General features: G+C 34.9%; 1 protein-coding gene across 7 annotated transcripts in view; it reads left to right on the top strand.

Moving 5' to 3' along the window:
* STK3 (serine/threonine kinase 3) overlaps nt 1–22,377 on the top strand; it is a 275,174-nt gene that overhangs the window by 113,117 nt on the left and 139,680 nt on the right. The window lies entirely within an intron of this gene.

The following is a 22,377-nucleotide window of genomic DNA, read 5'->3' as shown; positions in this document are numbered from 1 at the left end:
GAACAAATGTAAAAGGTGTAGAATTTTAACATCTTTTCTAGGTATGTTAGACATAGTTTATTAAAGGTTTTTAACAATCTATTAGGAGACATTATTCATTATATTTATGTATGCTCAAGTATATATTCAACAAATTTTGTGCTAGATACTGTTTAAGGCACTTGGGAGAAAATATATATATTAGAGATTACATTCTATCAGGGAGGAATAGATAATAAACAACAAATATAATAAGTAACTTATATAGTGTATTAGAAAGTGATGAATTCTTTGGCAATGAGAAAAATGAGAAGAAAACTATAGCAGGGTAAGAAAGATGAAGAGAGGTGGACAAAAGTGCTGTTTTAAACATGGTGTTCAGGGACACATTGAGAACATGATATTTGAGCAAAGACCTGAGCTGTGGTCTGAAGCACACATATACCTGGGAAGACCATCCCAGGCAGAAAGAACGCCGATAGAAAGCCTTGTGTGTTTGGGGAACAGCAAGGAGGCCACCATGGCTGAAGCTAAAATAATGAAGGGAGAGAGAGACAGGAGATGATATCAGAGAAGTAAGGGAAGTAATAAGGAAGGTGGTGGTGGTAGGTCAGGTCACGAGAGGTGCCTTGCAGACATTTTTAGATCCTCGTGAGGCATTGAACAGCATAGTGATAAGATCTGGTTTATATTTTAAAAGGATTACTCTAGTTTTTTTGAGAGTACACTGTGATGGGCAAAGGTAGAAGCAGAGAGACCAGTTGGGAGGCTATTGCAGTATTCCAGGTGAGAGACCAGGGTGGCATACATTAGCTGGGTAGCACAGGAGGTGGTAAGACCTGGTCAGGTTTTGGCTATATTTTGAAAATAGATCCAACAGGGTTCTACAACAGATTGGATGTGGGGGTGTGAAAGAAAAAGGAGTTAACTTAGCTGAAGGAAATTATAACAAACAAACAAGAGAGGGAGGGAGAGTGAGACAGGGAAGGAAGCAGGAAGGGAGAGGCATAAGAACCTTTGGAAGAAACAGGAACTTAACACAAAGAAATGTATCTCTGCTTTTAGTCTAGCCGCAAGCGCAGTCAATCTTCTGTACCAATGCAATCACATCTAAAACTTGCTGTCTTTTCTTTCGCGTAAGGCTAGCCATAAATGTGCACATAATTGTATTGGATTTGTTACAGCAAATATTAAAATGTTACATTGGAAAAGGAAAAATGGGTGTTTTGTGGGAATTAGGTCAAGTACAAATTGAAACCTGTATAGAAAGTGAAGTCAGGAAGGTAACAACAGAAATTCTTGTCTAGAAAGAGGGTGAGATGAAAGAAGTTAATATCAAGAATGAAATAGGTGAGAGTCTCTTGTTCTACCAGGTAAAGGACCTTGAAATAGGAATCAGCTTCAGGAAGCAAGAGCTTCATTTATTTAACAAAAAGTATGACTTAAAAAAATTTAGTATTAAATGATAACTGTTGGACAATGGTAATGGTAAAGGGGGAACAAAAACTATTGTTGTTGATGGAGGTTATGTCAAGTTAAAGTATTGCTTAAATTGTATGGAATTCCTAGCAAATTCCAGGTGCCTCTGGGCAGCATATGGGAATTTAAGGGAAAAGAAATTATTCGAACTTACCTTCTGGAAAAATTCTGAGTTAATTAAGTTTTCTGAATTATCTGTCAGTGAAATGTAATAGGCTAACATTTAAGTTTTGGGAGATAGTACCAGTTGGGAAAACAAAAGAATTCTTCCTTTTAGTATTCTGGTGTAGTACTTGCTGGAGCAAGCTGTGTGCCAGGTAACTTCTGTGATCCACAGAAGGAAATTGGAGCAATACCAATAAAGTCTGCTTTCCTTATTTTAATTATCTGTTAGGATCGCTTGCATTCAAAAGTTGTGTTTTGTGTATCTTAATATTCTGTAATTTTTATTGATTATTGTCAACAATTGACTACATCCAGTTCTGCCTCACTAAAGTATAGAGTTATTCAGGAATAAACTTAGTTTGGCTTTTAGTAGCCTTTAGCTGGTATGTCTCTTTCTAGGCTGGACTAGATAGTTGAGTATTCATTAAGAAATGGCGGTCCTATTTTCTTATTATAAAATTTAGATGCATGTTTTTGCTGTAAACATTTTTGAAATTTCAGGTCGACTTCAAGAATGGGAGAAGGCCCTAGGAGGCACTGTTGTAAGGATAGGGGCTGGAATGGGAAGGAGAGAATGAATAGGATTAACTCTTGGTAATTGATGACACTTTCAAACTGACCTTTAACTTGTGGAGTTGAGATTTCATAGATGTATGGGGAAAGGAGAGGAGGATAGTGGTATGATGAGATTTTACAATGTGGTGGAGCACTCTTATTTTATAGTTGAAGCTTTTAGCTTTCAGAGTTGAGGCCGAAGTCAGGTGATAGCAGGGACTGCTGCTTTCATTGCTGTTGTCCTAGTGCTGGAGCTGACATATTACTTGGAAGGTAGATTGCAGTTCACTACTCGAAGAACTGCAGTGGACTAGGAACTAGGGATTTATAGAACAGACAAGGCGGTAGTAGGAGCCAGTCTTGTCAGGAGGTGTGGAAAGAAGCCATCCCGAGGAAAGTAAGATACTGTGTTCACTGCAAAGAACAACTGAAATTACTAGTGCCTGTGTATTTGGTTCTGAGAGGACTTTGCCTCTGAAGTGGAACAGAGCCTTACAACATTTCTTCTTACCAAAAATAGTTTTATGACTTTTTCTTTGCTTGACACTTGTCACCAGTAGAAGGAAAGGCAGGTAGTTTACAACGGTGATAGCATTTGAAGAGTAATGACACTGAAGAATTTAGTAATAGCGTGAGAGTACGCAGTCATGTCTAGTAGACTGACTTTTTATTTGTCATGCACTATGCCTTTTACCTTCTTTGTACCATTGATTCTTAGGAGTTTGGGGTAGATTTAAACTTTGTTGGAAAGGTACCATTTTCTTTTTCTTCAAGTTGACATTGAAAAGTAGTGAGAATAAATTTTTTCCAGAAATTTCTTACGTGATTATCTTTATGCTATGCTTATTCATGGATTCACACAGTCAGTATTTACTGAATATCAACCCTTCATTCAAGCACTGGTATTTCAAAGATGAGTGACTCAGACATACTGTCTTAAAGTAGCTTGCAGTTTGTGATATTATGTAGGTACTTGCAATATTCATTTGAATTTTTCTGACAGATTAATTTATCTTTGCTATAGTTTAATATATAATTTATTGTTTAGCAAGAAAAGGCCTCTGATGTACTATATATGTATCATTTAGCCTATACCAGCTTTATACAATTAAAAAAGGCACTTATTTACTCCATAGTACCTGAAACGTGCAGTTATTTCTCAGACATGACATGTTGCTTTAAGCAGAAATTCTAGGTGACATATTTTTCTAGGCAAGTATTTTTTATTGACTTTTTTATTCTAATAATGTTTTGAACCTAATACTACCCTGCTTCCAGAGTCACCACACCTTTAAAGGACTCTTAATAAGTAAGAGAACGGTCACTCTGCTAAGACATTAGTGGTGATTTTTTTTGATTAGAAGTTGATATTTAAATCTGGTTCTGCTGTTTAAATGAGACTGGTTCAACAGAGCAAAACACAAATTAAAATATTTTAAACACTCTCAGTACCTGTAATTGTCCTTAAACAATCAATTCTAATTTTTTGAACTCTCAAATCTTCAGTACACCAAGGCTTGTACTAATAACTATTGTAATTGGTCTTTGTGGCTGTGTATTTAAATGTTGGAAATGAGGCTTTAATATGAACATGCAGTAAATCTTACCCACAGAGGTACACGCAGGTCCCAGTATAATATAGAGCAGGAAAGAAACACATGTAAACAGACATAATCCTCATCTTAGTATGTGGAGCCATACTTCCATAGAATTGCATTCAGTGTTTATATAGAGAAAGGTGGCAATGAAAAACTGCTGTTCCTACAGTCTTACTGTGTATTTTGATCTCTAGGTTATTTACTTTTTCTAAATGTGTAGGAATGGTATTAAAAGATGCTGATATCAGTTAATTATTCAATTGATATAATATAAAGTAATATAATGGCCAAGGAGGTTATCACATACCTTCATTTACCTTAGGAGACAAGTTGAGGGAAAAAAGATTTTTAAATAATAGTTTGGATAAGAGATTCGTTGTTAAACATAAATGACATGGATAGTTTAAAGCTTAAGTATGATGTGGCATTGTAATTCTTACTGCATTTGAGATGCTTTATTCATGTGAATGTCTTATAAAAAATACTTAGTCACAGAAGGTCTCTCTACAGCAAAAGGAGCTCCATTTTCTCAGAAGGTTTTCTAATGATTTAGAAATAGTAAACACATTCAATATAATGGTTGATGATATTCATTTCATACAAGGGATGCTATCAAAGAAAATCTTAATCTATGAATGTCTTTTTCAAAAGATTATTAACAGGTTTTGGAAATGAGAGCTAACAGAGGTGTCTATACAAGATTAGTTTCATTCAAACGTTGACTTTAACAAAGTTTTTGATTTTTCTTTATGTTAAACTTCTAAAAAGCAGTGAAAAAAGATAGTTAACCAGAGTAAGGAGGTAAATATTTTACAACATAGGGAGGTTCAGTATGTACCAAATGATATAGCACTATACTTTTGAAGAAGCCATTATTAAATTCCATAGCAGCGATGCAATCTAACTCAGTTCTCTTTGGGCTCTAATAAAAATGTTCATTTATTCAGTCAACAAATATTTATTCAGTCAACAAATATTATTGAGTGCTAGGCACTATTCTATGAGCATGAGATGAAGCACTGAATAAAACAAAAATGCCTGCCTTTATGGTATGGTATTTACATTCCAGTTGGATTAGATAATAAATGAAACAAATAAGAACAATATATGGTATTAGGCAGTGATTGTCACTTTGAAAAATGCTAATCTGGTTGTACTTTTAAATATAACAGAGTCTTGTAAGAAAGAGACATTTAAGCAAAGGCCTGAAGGACACAAAAGAGCAAGCAAGCCATGTGGATGTCTGGGGTGAGGGACCAGAGAATACAGTGTGAGATGAGATGCTTGGCTCTTTGAGGCTTAATTAAGAGGCCAGTGTGACTGGAGTGAGCCAAAGGGACAGTGATAGAAGATGAAGTAATTCAGGTAATGAAGTTGCTGCAAAGATTTCAAGATATGCTTATTTTTTCCTTTAATTTTGCTGTTTAAAATAATGTCAGTCAAATAGCTATGTATTTGCCTCTATAGACATAAGACAGTGTGGAGCCAATTTAAACAGTTTTGGATAGCATCATATTTGAGATTTTGTTCCCACTCACTTGTGCGCTTTCTCTCTTTCCCTCCCTACTTCTCTCCCTCCCTCCTTTTCTTCCTTTCCTCCCTCCCTCTTCTCCCTCCCTGCCTTTCTTCCTTTCTCCATCCCCTTCCCCATCTCTTGCTTTCCCTCTTTGCCTTTCTCCTTTTCTGCCTCTCTCTCCCCCCTCCTCTCCCTCTTTTCCCCCTTCCCTCCCTGATCTTTTGTGATCCTATTTTCTACAGGGACGAAAACTGTTTTAGATTAGTTCACATATGCTTCTGTATATAAGATGGTTAAAAATAACCATAGAAGAGGAATTAATATCCCTCCATATTAGATTATCGATGGGAGTAAGACACTGAATTATAGTGAAAAGATCTCTGATATTCTGTTCAGACACCTGATTTTGTGTGACACAGATTTGGTTTCTACTGTAGCCCAAATCTTGGGCAAATTACGTAATCTCTTTAACTCTCAGTTTCTTACCTGTAGTGGGTCATAGATTATGAAGGTAAGATAAGGTAGCATCTTGTTTAACCAACCTCTGCAAGAGATACTATAGTGAGTTAGATGTGAAGCTTTGTTGTCCTGGAGAACTCCTGTTCTCAAAATGGAATGCCAAATTTGGTTGATGTAGGTAGAGAATTGTAGCCTTGGTGGTACTCTACTCAGTTATGTCTCCACACGAACTTTGTATATGCTTTTGTTACTATTTATGTATTTGTATTTTAACATTTTGTTGATACATATATTGACGATTCATTGTTGCTGCCATAATTAGATCAAATATTCTTTGAGGAAGAGACAATGTCTTCATCTCTGTATTCTTAATGTGGAGTTCAGGGATGGTAAATTGGTACCACTAGTGTAAACTCCATGAGGGCAGGCATTTTTTATTTCTTTCATTCACTAATGTATGTTAAGCACTAGGACAGCGTTGGGCACATAGTAATTACTTAATACATATTTGTTGAATAAAAGAATCTTTATTCCAAAGACAGAACTTTAATATTCAAGAATATTCTTCTGGTATTAGATGGGGGCAGATTTGACAAAGTGGTCTAGAACTGACACATATTAGTAGATAAGCTCTAACAGAACGTGCAGTCAGCTGACAGCTTTGCTTTAGAGTAGCTCCTGATTTGGAGGACAGGCACTTATTAGCCAGATTGGATCTTTAGGTTAATAGAGAGTGAAGTGGTCATTGATCAGTTAGCAGGAGAGAAAAATGGAAATTAAAGGCTTAAATATTTTACAGATTCAACCAGTCTGTGATTAAGTAATATATAAACATTTCGTGTTAGTAGTCATGAGTAAGGGAAGGTATACAATACTGGGAAGTTTGTGAATTGCAAGCTATTAAGTAATAAATGAAAGAAATTAGGAAATATATTAGGAAAGTCATGAGACCAAATTGGTAGTATTGCTCTTAAATATTTAAGATTGCTAAATAGTTTAGTCATCCTTTTGGCTTCATGTTTTTTTCAATGAGAATAAAATATTTAAAAGCTTGAAAATTTTAACACTATGTTTATATAAGAATTTGTTAGATATAGTATATTTATAGAGAGGGAAACATGAGCAATTAACCAAGAATAATTAACTGAAGTAAATTATATTGCAATATTCCTTTCAAGGAGGTGCTTTGGGTTTTTAATTTGATACATTAATAATAAATGCAGGTTGTAAGTTATAATGTTTGTTGGCAAAATGAAAATTTTAAAAATAATATTTTTATAGAAAGAATGGTATTGTAAAATAGATCGAGAATAAATCTAAAGTTGTAGAAATGAGTTCTAGGAATGCTTTATTCGCACATTGTTAAATATTGCATTTTTTCACTAGATTGTAGAACCACAAAGGAATACTTTCCTTGAAACTTTGCTACAATTTTGAATAAAAGGAATATGGAATAATGTAGGAAAACTTAGAAGAAGAAAGACTGCCAGGAATTTTTGAAGTTTTGAAAGCCCTCAGCTGGGGGCTTTCCCCACCAAGATGAGAAACCAAAATTTGGAAATTGAAGACAGGTATATCTTACTTTATCCTTGCTATGTAAAATTAATAAATCTTTAGTTAACATGAAGAACACTTAAAAATTTATCAAACCTAGTGTGGAAGCATAAAGAGCCATTATATACCTATGGTTTTGAAAAGCGAATGAAGAAACAAAAAAGCAAATCTCTTCAAACCTTAGCAGTCATGCAGCTGATTGAAAGTACTAAACATGAACATTTGTGTGAAAGTCTAAAAATCTTTTGCTAAAATAAAGCATTCAGAGTGTCATGTCATTTTCAACAGAGGAACTGAACAGATCTTAAGTTCGAAATGCAATTATAGGTATTGCATTTTAAAACCCCATCTATTTTAGGAGGATTAATATTGTGATTTTTAGAATATTTCTACGGACTAGCTTAACTGTTTTACAGCTGTATGCATAGATGTTATAATAATAACTCTTGCCCGTAATACATAGTATTATGATTTGCACCATAGCTTATTTTATCTATTGTTAATTTTTTATTTAATGTTTAAAACATTTACTCTTTTCTAAAAATATAGTTGCAGTAGTCCCCCCTTATCTGTAGTTTTGCTTACCTCAATTTCAGTTACTCACGGTCAACCATGGTCCAAAAATATTGAATGAAAATTCAAGAAATAAAATTCATACATTTTAAATTTTGTGCTGTTCAGAGTAGCTCTTTCCAGTGTAGCCATGCTGAGATGTGAACCATTCCTTTGTCCAGTGTATGAGGTGGGGAACAGGGGCGAGGGACGACACACTCAGAGAGACAGATGTGCCACATTCATAGAACTTTCATTACAGTATATTGTTCTGTAATATTTTAATCTTTTCCTGTACCTAACTTATAAATTAAACTTCATCATAGGTATGTATGTATGGGAAAAAACATAGTATGTGCAGTTGACCCTTCAACAACACAGAGGTTAGGGGTGTCAACATCCTGCACAATTGAAAGTCCATGTATAACTTTTGACCCCTCCAAAACTTTACTACAGTTATTCCTTTTTATCTGTGGGGGTCTGGTTTCAGGACCCCCATAGAAATAAAATTTATGGATGCTCAAGTTCTCTATATAAAATGTTGAAGATCAGTGCATCAATGCATACAGTCAGGCCTCCACATCCTCAGACTCCCAACCTTGAATTGAAAACAGTACAGGTATTTATTGAAAAAAATCTGCTATGAGTGAACCCGTGTAGTTCAATCCTGGGTTGTTCAAGGGCCAGCTCTATAGGGTTTGGTGCTATCCGCGGTTGCAGGCGTCCACTGTGATCTTGGAATGTATCTTCCATGGACTAAAGGGAAACTACTGCACTACTTTAAATGAGATTTTTACAAAACCAACATTTCATTGTATGTTATTACCAAGGTTTTGGGAGTAGTGCTTTTTGATTTAATGGTGAGTGAGGAGTCTCCTGTGAATATATGAATGAAACTGACTTTTTTTCTACCGCTTCTGTACTCCATTCAACTCTTTAGTCTATCTGACAAAGTTTAAAATGTTTAGTTTAATAGCTTAGGTGTATCTTGCCTAATTTATTCATACTGGCTTTCTATTCAGAAGTATTCAGGCTATTCTCACATTCTAAACTCACTACTGTCTCTATCTTTCCTGGTGTTATTCTCTTCCATTCCCTTGCCTCATGATAATCTTAATTTCTTCTTAATATGAATAGCTGTAGTAGATGCCTGCTGTTGTTACTTTGTTTGAACCCCTGTTCTCTTTCCCCAAATGCCAGTATATAACTGGTTTCCCAAGGTTAATTCATAATCTGCTATTTTATGAAAGCTTCCCTCACTTGTTTTAAGTAAGTACATGAAGTAAGCTGTTGAGTTTCTACCTGTTTCTCTCAGAGGTTGAGCATTTTTAATAAATGACTTGAGTTAAGATAAAGAAAGCATGTTTTTCAAATTTGCAGATATTAAGAAGAAGCGAGGGATAGTAAATATTATTAAATGGCAGAATATGGAAAATCTTGCAGGATGAAGCAATAGGTTGTATCCAAGAAGATAAAATTAAACATGTATTAGGTTTGAATAGTCTCCCAGCCTCACTCCCAGAGAAAAGGGATAGGTAGGGCAGTCAGTCCTGGGCAGAGACATGGATTAACATCATCAATATTAAAAGCATTTAGGGGTTTTGGTTGATAATGAGTTCTATATGCAGAAAAGTTAATGTGATCTAGAGTCGCTTATAGACATATTGTATTATTTTATTTTGTGGATAATATGTAGATTTGACTTACTGACGTAAAATGAATGAATAAACATTGTAGGCCTATTTTGTGTAAATGTTTATGTTCCGGGGCACTTAAAATTGCATTTCTTTAGAATAAGAAGCACTTATATTGAGTAAATTTCTGATAGCATACTCTATTGTCAAGAGTTTTAAAAAGGTAGATGCTTTAAAAATATGTTCTAAGATATATTCGTTTTTATGTAGTTCAGTTCAGGATATTTCCTTCCTTATGTTTTTTCCTGAGCCTCATCAATTGTACTGATGGCTAGCACTCTGTTAACCCATATGTGGGGCCACATATGCCTCCTTCACCAACGCAGCACCCATCACCTGTCTGAGCTCTTCCCTCAGGGTGGGCTTGGTCCCTTGCCTGCCTTTTATAGTTCTGTGCTAGAGACAGTGCTGCTGTTTCTTCCTTCTTAATCACCAGCTAACCACTGCAGAGAATATCAACATTGTTAAAGAAACTTTATCTGTGGATTTGTTATTACTGAATTATTTTTTATATATATATTGGCTTTTTTTCTGTATTATTCTAGATGTTGAATTTAATACAGTGTTAAAAGTTAGACCCACATTACTGAATACCACAGATGGTAAAAAATACTCTTTAATCGATAGCTGTTGGCTACTTTTTAATACGAGATGGTGATGGTCCGTTTTTTCATTTTATCTAAAGAAATCACCTTTACTCATTAAATGCCTTCTATTCCCGTTCTCTTTCAGTAATGACTTGATTGATTGTGTCACCTGTGCAGTAGTTGAAAATGGATATGAGTACACAATTTCAGGACCTCCCTGCCTCCTTGTAGATCATTTAGCCGTATGTAAGTGATTTAACAGTCATGCAGTCAGGATTTTCAGAGTAAATAATTTCCATCTCTATTATTGTATCTTGCAGGAACATAATATTCTTCAGTTAAATTTATACAAGTTAAAAAAATCAGGCTAAAAATAAATACAGCTTTAAAAATCAGGCTAATTTAAACCTTTAGAGACTTCTATTTTTATAATGGTGAGTGAATAGTTTTTAATTTAAAATACTTGCCGTTCATAAAGTGTAAACGTAGTGAGGAATTAATTTAGTTTTTTTGTAAGAGTGAAATCTGATTTCAAATTATGATTTTATGTAAATTTTAACTTACATAAGCTTTTTGTTTTTTAACATATATATTAGTGAGTAGAGCAGATTGATTTAGGATTACAAATACTCTTTATGCATGTATGTATCAACTAAATTAAATATTTTATTTACTAATTTATAACTGTGATAAATAAAAAACTGCTTTTAAAAAGAATCTTACATTTTTAGGCAATATGCATATTCCACGTTAGCAGCTCCAGAATAAGCTATTTGAGCTGGTGGGGAAAACCATTCTTGTGCAGGAGTGCTGTCCTCGCTTTCACCAGAAAATGTACTTAAATTAAAATTTCCAAGTGTGAGAAATCTGAAAGGAATGAAAAATGCTAGTCATTAAGTTTAGGGTGTTGTTGGTGTTGGCCAGAATGAAGTTTGGGCCTCATGTTTGTAGTCACTGTGTGACCTGCCCAAAGGCATCAGTGTGCTCTTCTCTCTTTTTTTTTTCTTCTCTCGCCTTCCCTTTCTTGCCTTCCCCTCCCCTGCCATCCTCTCTTCTCCTATCCCATCCTCCCTCCCTCTCGCCCCCTCAACTAATTGGCCCATGTTTAGTTTACTAAATGTCATCTGGACTCAGTAAAAAGCAAGTGACCTGCATTGAATTAGTGTAATTGTAATACAAACAGAATATCGCATAGTTTTGGTCTTATACAGGAAAAGAGAAAGTTGGAAAGATTTTTCTGTTTGATAAATAGAAACTGAAGATATGGGGATCCAGACCTGGTTCATACTTGATTTTACCTTTCATGTCTTTTTGTAAGATCAGTATTTGGACTTTTAGGCATTTTCCCCCTATAAAAAATATTGGTTTCCCTTTGAAATTTACTATGAAAGAAGTTTTCTTTTTTTAAATGTTACAAATGAAGTATATTAAGTCATGGATCTAATTCCTTTTTAATCTTAGAAAGTTAGCATTGTCCAAAACGAAAGTACTTCCCTGCACTACTAGGGTTGTCAGGAACTTGGCATAGTATTTTGCTTTTATCATGACTAATATTGCAAGGCCCCTTCAAATGCTATTTTATTAATTTTTTATAGTTTATATTTATTGCATTCTGTTTCAGAGAGGCAATAGCTACATTTGCCAAAGGAAAAAAGAGCTGGAGAATTTTGATGTCATTTTAATCATATGTTTAAAATTTTAACCATGTGACTTCGATCTTACGATTTAATCACTTAATTTGATTTTGAAAGTGTCATTTTAGAATGGAATTATTTGGCAATCTGAAATTCATATTCTGCATAATTTACATGCTTATGTTAGGAAGCTACTGAAGGTCAAGGACAATAGCTGTAGATGGGTTAGGTTTTCCTATCATAATTTCAGAGAACTTTGAACTTTTTGTCTTTAATGTTTATTTATTGAAATGTTCGTGATTTCGTTTGTTTGATGTCTGTCCTCTCCACTAGATTGCATATCTCAAGGGAGCAAGCACTGGGTCTTGCCTTTTTTATCTGGTATTCTTCAGTTCCTAACATAATGCCTGGTATATAATACGCAATAAATATTAGTTAAATAATGTAAAAATGAATAAGGAAATTATTTCGACTTGTATTTAATTAAAAAATCTATTATCTAAACAACACTCACGTACTGAACAATCTAGTAATTGTTAATATAGTGCAATTGCAATGGTAGAATCCTGGCTCTTGTATTTGCTAGTTTTATCAATAGGGCAAATTTGACCTCTCCATATCTCATTTTTTTCCATATGTAAAGTAAGAATAATTATAGTCTTTATCCTGAGTTGTTATGAGGATTAAATGAAATGATTAATGTAAAATCCTTGGGAAATGCCCTACAAATGTTGGTCGATATTAGATCATTGTTGTTCTTTTACTATTTTAGAGGTACTTTGGAGTCATGGAAGGAATGTGTAGCTTTATTAGAGTGAGTTTTATTAGGGAAACCTTCAAAGAATAGGTAATGTTCTAAAAACATATTGAAAGATGAGTAATTAGACAATGGCTCATGGGCAAAGAGATCTATCTGTAAGCCATGCCAAGAAGTTTGTACTTTATTTTGTATGTGTTGGGGAAAGACTGGTTTGAAGTAAGGGCCAATATGCACTGTAGATTTATATTTTAGAAAGGCTGTTTTGCAAGTAGTATGGAAGAAATACACCAGAGCTAGATGGAGCTGATAGGTAGATTATTGTGACCTTAAAATGATATGTCAGTTTTTTTATTGTCTTTGAGTAAAAATTGATATAAAAAGTAATTATTCAGATAATAGTAATGCTCTTCATTATCATATTTTATTATAATTAATAATTCAGATAGCACTTATTGCTTACCATATACCATGAGCTTTAAGATTTATCTCACTTAATCCTTATAGAGTTACTGTAAGGTAGTTGCTTTCAAGGTGTGGTCCCTAGACCAGGAGTATCAGGATCTTCTGAGCACTTGTTAGACATGTAAGTTCTTGGGCCGCATTTCAGGCTTATTGAATCTGAAGCTCATTGGTTGGGGTTCAGCAATCTGCATTTTTAACAAGCTTTCCAAGGAATTCTGATACATTGTGTCAAAGAAACTTTGCTATATTTATATATTTATATAAATGAGAAAACTTGCGTTTAGTGATGTTAAGGAGTAAGATGTTCTAATAACATTATTAATCCTCTAGATTTTATTTTATTAAAAATAGTTTATTGAGTTTCTGACCAGTAAACTCCAGTTTTCTCCTACTCTTATTCTAAAATTAAGAATATTTTCTTATAGAAAATATGTTGTCTTTAGATTAATTTAGTGAACCAAAAATATTCTGTATCTTTCTGTAGAGAGACAATATAGCTTTATGATTAAGAACATCAGCTTTAGAACTACACTGTCTGGGTTCATTTTCCAACTCTGTCCTTTCTTTGCTGAATATTCAAGGACAAGTTATTTAACTTCTCTATTGCCTCTGTTTTGTGATATGCAAAATGGAGTAATAATCTTCATTGTGTTTTTATGAGGATTAAAAGGAATAATTTTTGTAAAGCTTCTTAGACTTGCCATACACATTATCTACATAGAGTAGCTATAATACAACAGAATTATTACTATATGTAATATGTAAGTGTATCAAAAATCACTTAACAAAATATTTAAAAAATAGTGCTAAGATAACTTAACCACAGGATGTTTATCATTAAAAAAATATTGGTTAAATGGCTTTTATGCACCTGAACTTTAAGGGCTCATTTTTCTCTCTCCTGGTTTTAGTAGAAGGGCATTCTTCTTTCTTTCTTGTCTTCCGTCCTCTACCCATCACTTATCTCCTTTCTGTTATGGAACTTTACAGGCTAGGTTCTTTGCATATTAAAAAACAAATTTCCTTTGAGCTCGTACTACTCTTGACTTGCTGCCCTACCTCACACCTTCCTTTCAGAGCCATATATGAAAAGACTAATGGATACTTGCTGTCTCAGTTTTCTCACTTCTCTCCCATTTACCCCTAAATAAACTTTAGCTGTTTTTTCCCCCAGCACTCTGCTGAAATTGTTCAATTTTACTTCTATTTGGCATTGGTAACCATTTTCTTCTTCTGAAACCTCTTTCCTCATTTGATTTCTTGGATAACTCTTATCTTCTGGATTTCATCTTTGTCTTGAGCTCTTGTCTCCTTTCTAGTTATCTACTTAGATAATTATCTTTTCTATGCTGTTATGAGACACCTCAAATCTATTTTCTCTGCTTTTCCCATCAAGCTTGTTTTACTTTTGTATTTTCTCTCTTGGTTAATGACACTAATGGTCCATCCAGTTGACACATTGAAAATCTGGAGAGCATCCTCCCTCTGTCCAATCTTTCACCAGTAATCAGTCATAAAGTCCTATTGATACTGCCTCCTAAATTTCTTGCAATTACTTTCCTTCCTGTTCAACTCCTCTGCCAATGAGCTAATTGAGGTTCTTATTCACCAATTCCCATCCATGTTACTTCCTATCTCTCAAATACAACCCCTTCTTTCCATATGCATTTTTATCTCCTTATTTCAGACTTCATAATTTTTCTTGTAGATTTCTGTAGTCTTCTGTCTTAATAGTGTTCAGTTTCACCCCCTCTTTCTCCAAACTATCCTTCATGATACTGCTAGATTGATCATTCTAAAATGAAACAGATTATATTACTCCCTTAACATCGTCCCATTAAAAAGCAATTTCTTTTATTTATCTCTATATTAAGAATCATACTCTTAGGGTGTTATATAAAACCCTGGCCCCTGCCTACTTTAGTCATCTATCCCTCTCTTTTAAGCCTTACTATTAATTGTAGGTACTTTAGGTTCTTACTCCTGCCCTCTACTCCGTGTTACTTCTCTCCATCTGCATTTCCTCCCATCTCTCTTCTGCACAGTCTAACCAGGGAACTTTCTCTCTGGGTTCCCCTAGCACCCGATATACTCCAAGAATTGATCTTACTCTAGTTTCTTTGACTTTTTCACTAGATCATGAATTTATTTACAGCAGCATGTGTAACTTCTATTTTGTGTCTTCATTGTGTAATACAATGGTTTGTGACAGTAGGTATAAAATAAACGGTTAATGCATATACATAAAAATTTGAGTACATAATTTTTATTTGCATTTTTTAATAACTAAGAAGGTTGATGTGGATATGTATATATTATATGTCACTGAATTTGGAAAAACTTTGAAAGGAAAGAAGAGCATTATCTCTTTTTTTTATCAGTTAACAGCTTGAGTGCTACCATGTGTTCAGCCTTGGGTGAGACATTGCATGAATGAAATCAAAAGAAATAAAAGGGAAGGACTTGTGTTATAATTTTCTTTTTGACAAAATGTTTCTTTAAATAATCCATTTCATACTCATAATTCATCATGTTTTATTTTTAGTCTACTTTAATTTTAGGGAAACAAAATAGAAATCCTTTAGGTTTAACATCTAAAATGCTAATTTTGAACTTTACTGAGTATAGTATGGCACTAGTCCAATACAATCTGTTAAAAATTTTCCTCTGGGTCAGATCTAAGTTGAGAAGAATGAGGTAACTTTAATGTGAACCCAGATTGTACTTCAGTCTTTCTCTCCAGTGAGTTGCCAAATTCACAATTCCATTTGTATCTGGAATTGGGGAAGCTGAGTTTAACATGGATTTTTGCCAACGATAGCAAATCTGGGCACGATAGTCTTGTTCTCTGTGCTTAATTATATAGTTTTATTATAAAGTTCTTCACATGTTTACTTGGAGGCACCTCTCATATATACTTTATTCTTTTAGTAGTTAATCGTTTATACTGTCAAGTCTTCTTTTCTGAGAAGGCCAGGCTTACATTTTTATACATTATCATTAGCTATTCAGATCTGCCTTTTTGCTAGATTTATAAATTTTAAAGTTATGCAGGTATATTAGGGTCATTACAAATAAATCTCTTTTTAGAAATTGAAAATCTTAGTGAAGCTGAGAGACTGAGTTTGTTACATATTAATTCATCTCATATTTATTGAGTGCCTGCTCTGATATATTTTAGGCACTAGGATATAACAGTGAATGAAACAAAGTTCCAACCTTTTAGGTGCTTATAGTGGGGGGAGAGAATAAATTACACACATAAAGCTATAACATATCAGGGGCTGATGACTGCTATGCAAGAAAAATAAAGCTGGGTGAGAGGGATATAGAATGATGGGAGTATTTGTGATTGTATATAGGATGGCCAAGAAAAGCCTGTCTGATAAAGGTGACTTTTATTAGAAATTTATAGGAGGCAAATAAATGATCCATGCAGATTTCTGGCACAAAAGTGTTCTAGTCAGAAGAAACATATGTGATAGTGTTTGGTGTTTAAGTCAGTGGTCCCCAAACTTTTTGGCACCAGGGACCAGTGCTCCCATGAGAATAACGATCTGAGGTGGAGCTGAGGCGGTGATGCTAGTGATGGGGAGCGGCTGCAAACACAGATGAAGCTTTGCTCACTTGCTGGCCACTTACCTCCTGCTGTGTGGCCTGGTTCCTAACAGGCCATGGACACCAGTCCGTGGCCCGGGGGTTGGGGACCCCTGGTTTAAGTAACAGTGAGGAAGTTTGTATGGCTGGAGCTAGGTAAGAAGGGGAGAGACGTAGACGACGAAGTCAGACAAGTAGCAGAAGATCACATCACTTAGAGCCTTAATAAACCGTAGTGAGCTCTTTAGCTTCTGCTGTAAGACAGAAAGCCATTGGAGGGTTTGGAGTAGAGGATTGATATGGTCTGACATATGATTTAAAAGGCTTATTCTTTGCTGAGAAAGGATTGTAGCAGGGCAAAGATAGAAGTAAGGTGAACAGTGAGGAGGTTACTTCTTCAATAGATTAGGTGCGATGTTGGAGGCTTAGACCAGGGTGGTGTAAAGGTAGAGGTGCTAAGAGGCAGTCAGATAATAGATGTATTTTGTATGGTATGTGATTTATGTCTCAAGCTGTTATATAATAACTGATAAATGAAGTTGGAAGGATTTAAAAATAACAAAATAATACTATTGTCACCTCTATTTTTTAAAGAGTACTCTTAAGATTTGAATCCAAGCCACATAGCTATTCAAGGGTAGAGCTGAGACAGAATCTTTTCTGTTCCTCTCTATCTTTTCTCTCTACATTTTATACTCTTATATTCTTTTATTTAACATTTATTGGGAATCTGCTGTATACTAAACATTGTGCCTGCAACTGAGGGTATAAAATATATTTGGAGCAATAATCATCTGGATTTGGTGACCAAATAACTGAAGTTTCCAGTGTGGGAGGCTGGTTGGGTGGTGATCGAAAGAGAGAGAGGGACTCCAGGAGGAGCAGGCTTGGTAAGAGCAAGAAAATCTCTCATCTCCCACATAGGCTTCCCATGTCGTCTTTGTCTTTTCCTAGTTAATATTGCTTTAAAAGAATAGCTTATACTCATTGCCATTACTTTGTTAATATTCATACACTTTCTTTTAAATGTATGTAAATTTTTTTCTTTACATTTATCAGGGATCACTTATTGCTAAATTCAGTGGCCTCATATCAGCCCTCATCTTACCCACATGCCCCTAAGGCAGAGTCCTTTTTCTGTATAGGACCAGATGATAAATGTTTTAGTCTTTTCAGGTCATATGGTCTCTGTTGCAACCACTCAACTCTGCCATTGTAATTGAAACACTCAACCCTGCAGCCATAGACAGTATATAAAAGAATGAGCATGGCTGTGTTTAATAACACTTTATTCACTAAGACAGGTGGCTGGCCAGATTTGGTATGTGAGCTAAAGTTTTTCTGATCTCTGTTCTCAAGCATTTAGTTATTTAGTTGTATTTTTATCCTTTTTTTTGGGGGGGGGGGGCGGTGAGTTTCTCTTCTTCAGTGATACTTTTTTCCTTTTTTTCTTATTTACTGGCACCTCTTCCTATCGTCACGTCTTCAAGTCATTCTATTCATGACTATTTTCTTGCTTTACATTAAGGTTTCTCTTCAGGCTTTTAGGTTGCGGGCCCTCCTTCTCTGCTTCTCACAGGAAATAACTGAGGCGGAATGCTTCTACTAATAGAATGCCCTTGACCTGATAGATGGATATGATACAGTGTGTCAGGATCGATAGTTTCCTAATGTAATCATTCTGCTGTCTTCAGTCTCCCACTTAGGCATGCCGTGGAGACCTACAGACCTGCACGTCTGAAAAATGCCCTTAAATTAGAGTGTATTCACAGCTGCTGCGGGTGCCTTTTCTGTGGTTTATTGCCTAAGGAAAGTTAAAGGAATGATGGACTTCTCCCTAAAGGGAGGTACTGAAAAGGAGCTCTTTGTGGGAAAATGACTGCACATATTCCTTTTTCTTTTTCACAACTTCAAAATAGGGGGGAAAGCAAATTTCCTTTCCCTGAATGGACTTACACTCTGCCTGAATTTTTGCCAAATAGATTTATTTGAATTTATAAGTGAAATACCTTGGGAGGTATAAGCATAATGGAGTGGATTAATCAGGTTGCCTTTCTATTATTGAACTGAATCGTACTAAGCAATCAAAGTTTTGATGGGTGGCAGGGAGAGAAGAAAAGTTAGGAAAATAAGGAATTTAGGGCTTTTTCTGGAGCGTATAGGCAGTAAACGGCCTGGGTTTTAGGGCTCGTAGAGGAGGGACTGGAAGAGAAAAAGGAACTCCGAAGGTGGGCAAGGCAAATGTCATTTTGAAAACCTGCCCGCTTTTCAGATCTTTGCCCTTTTTTGCTAACTTTCTTTATCTTTATCTATAATGATGAAGAGGGTGTGTGTGTGTGTGTGTGTGTGTGTGTGTGTGTGTGTGTGTGTTGGGAAAGGGACAAGGGAAGAGGCATGAAGGAAAAACCAGGGGTGGTTTGTCAGTAACCCTTACATAAGCAATAAGTGATTAGCAATAAGTAATTTGACTTATCTGATGATATGCTGTTTAGTTAGTAACAGATCAGGACTATTTAGTCTTGTTTACTTTTATTTCATGTTTTTCTGTTGTGTTAAGTATGAAAAGTAACTGCCGACTTTCATTCTTAACTCTTTTCCCATTTGCCCCGAGAGAACTCATGGATTATGGTACTAACCCTACCCCCAAAGTTTGCAATGAAATCTTGCTTTTATTATTATTTTCACATCTCTCTAGTATATCGATAGTCTTTGGAAACAAATGACATCATTCTATTTTTAGTAGTTTGATCACTGAAAATGTCAAATCCTAGTAAACAGCATTTCTATGTCAACTGCACGTTTTTTTTTTTCTAAACGGAAAAAGTGTTTAACAGTCTTCTCAGGAGGTTTTGATTCTAATTTCTCATCTGTCCATCTTCTTACTTTCTTAAAATTTAATTGATCTTCAACTTCAGGCCACTTACTTTATTTTTCCTCCCATTTTCTAGCTTGACAGATTGCTCTCCTGTCTAGCCGAGACTGCCCCATCACTTGATCCCTTTCTTGTCTTTCGGCTAGAGAGAGAAGGCTGTTGTTGATGCTTCTTTTATTTGTACTGTTGGCTTTTTCTCATTGTTGACTTCTGCAGCTTCATGTCTGAGATATATGAAGCAAACAAAAACAAAAATCAAAAAACAAAACAAACCAGGACCTCACCACTGATGTTTCTTGGGCCTTAAGGTCCTTATCTGGTCTGCTTTCTTTCTACCTTAGGTTTGTCTTATAAATCATGTCTGAGGATTTTAGTTGTACTTAGTGGATAAAGTATATCTACTCCATCTTCCTGGAAGCAGAAGTTATACATAATTTTTAAATGGCAATGGCTCTCTAGTTGATGGAATTTTAGGTAAAATACAAAACAGTGAGATCTTCCCCCTTTTCTCTCTCTCTTTCTCTGTTGTAAAGGAAACTGGTTTGGGTTGCCTAGGGAGCTGGCTACTGAATGAATTTTCATAGTGTTCCCCCTTTATTTATGAACTCTTTGTCTCTAAAAATGGTGTGTTTTTTTATGCTAGTGCCAGAGTTCTAAGAGTAGTGGCAGTTTGGAAGTAGATACTGTGGGTCCATATGGCTTGCTTCATACAGTGATTTGACCCTGGCTACATCTTAGACTCATGTAGAGCTTTAAAAAAATACATACGTAGGCCCTTTCTAGATCGGATTCTTTGGGCTGGGTCCCAAGGATGATTCTAATATGTAGCCAGTGGTGAAAACAGTTGGCTGAGTGTTTGGCATTGGTGGTTGCTTGTGCATTTTAGGATTTCCTTAAAGAATATGGAACCAGAAACTAATACATGAATATTTTCATCATTTTCATTAATTTTTGGTGGACGCTGATGAGTTATTTATTTGACTCTCATGTTTGACCTAAGCAGTGGATTAAAGCACTATTTTTCTAGGCAGGGTTGAAGAACTTTGTGGACAATTTTTTTTTACCTTCTAAAACACCATTTAATTCCTAAATTGTCAAACTAAATTCCTGATATCTGTTGTTTCCAAGTACAGGTTTTCTGCATTTTCAATTGTGTTTCTTTTTTGTTATTCATATATCTTTTGTGTTAATTAATTTTAGTTTTCTTTGATTGTAATTTATATTGATTTCATTCTGTAATACCTATTTTTGTTAAATTGATTTGTACTGGGTGTTATACAGTTTTGAGGCCAGAGCCTCATTTATTGTGTGGCACTTCTGTTATTTGAGTACTAGCTTATTGTTTTATTCAGTCACAGGAACTCTTTGTTGACCATTGCTTGTTCAGCTTTTATCTAGTTCTTAGTATCCATTTGGGTTGATAGGCATTTGTGTAAGCATCTGCCTGAGTTTTGCAATATCCATTAGATATGATTGTGGATTGAGTGACATGTTGTTTATAATCAGCATAACCTTTTTACATTTTGTTGTGTTTTGATTACTTGATTAACTATCATAGATTCTGTGATAACCCAGTCTTTGCATTTTGATGGTCAATTGTGACATCCTTTTTTTGTTCTAGTCAGGGTGATTTTATTTCAAACAGTAATTTTGAGGTTGGCATGTCAATCGTAGGTACTAGATGTGGGTAACTGGAGTCTTTGCCCAGAGCTCATGCATTACAAAGTTCCTACTCTGGCCTTGCTCTGGCCCTGCTCCATTCCTGTGCCAGAGCCTGTGCTGTCCTTTCCTACATTCTGGGCCCCACAAATGGTAGCAGTGGACTGGGTATGATAGGAATGGGTGCTATTGATTTACTTTGGATTGATTTGAATTATTGTTGCATTGTGGTAAAGGTATCACTGCTATTTCATATAGTAGTTTCATCTTTTAATAGCATTTCATATTTTTGTAAACTTCTTGTCCTGGAAACTCTATTACCAGGTAAGAGAAAACTGCTAAGATTAGAATTGATTTATTTCCTTAATCTTAGGTAAATTTATAGGAAGTGACATTTCATGAATCTTTGTATAGAATTTACTTTTTCTTCCTTTTTGTAATCATATTGTTTGTTTCTGTATTGGAACATTTTAGGACATTCCAGATAGTTATTTGGGTGGGAATATTGATTTCTCCTTTTGCCTTTTAAAGCTCTGATGTAATTTGCTTTTATTTCTATAGTAATTTATTTTGAAACTTTTCTTCTAGCTTCTAGATTTCATCATGCTTCTGCAATTGTTTTGATACTGCATGCAGTTAATTTGACTAAGATGTATCAACTGTTTCTAACATTTTATCTTCCCTTACGTTTTTTGAATGTACAAGCCAGTTAATCAGCCTTGTTGTTCAATCTGTTTTATTTATGTTTTAGAGTAAATCTTCTGTTTTCTCTAAACTTTTATTGTTGGTCCAATATTCATTCATTCATAATAGTCTTACATTTCATTGTTTATGATGAGTAAATATTTGTTATATAGTACTTATTTTATTTATAGCTAATGCAGAGTAGAGTATGTACTGTACCATACATATTATGGGTGAGATATTTAAATAGATATTTTAAAAATTTTATGTTTTAAATAGCAGCCAGATAATACTCCTTTTTAGAGGAGGTAAAATATTGTTTAAAATGCCCAGTGTTATTTTAAAATTAAGCATTAAAAGTCCTTATCTCCAAACTTATTTAACATTTATAAATATTATTGATTTTTTTTTTTTTTGGCTTGGTACAGTGAACTTTACTGATGGTGTGTGACAAGGTAGGGCAATCTGAGCCCCTCCCCTTCTTCAGGAGGTCTTGGAAAGAACCTGGAGGTCAGGAGATTCTTAGTATGTTGGGGGATCAGTTTGGGGCAAGAACTTCTTAGCAGTTGAA

This window comes from Rousettus aegyptiacus, unplaced genomic scaffold, assembly GCF_014176215.1.
Source record: "Rousettus aegyptiacus isolate mRouAeg1 unplaced genomic scaffold, mRouAeg1.p scaffold_m13_p_15, whole genome shotgun sequence".
Lineage (NCBI taxonomy): Eukaryota > Metazoa > Chordata > Mammalia > Chiroptera > Pteropodidae > Rousettus > Rousettus aegyptiacus.
This window is presented reverse-complemented; position numbering and strand designations above follow the sequence as displayed.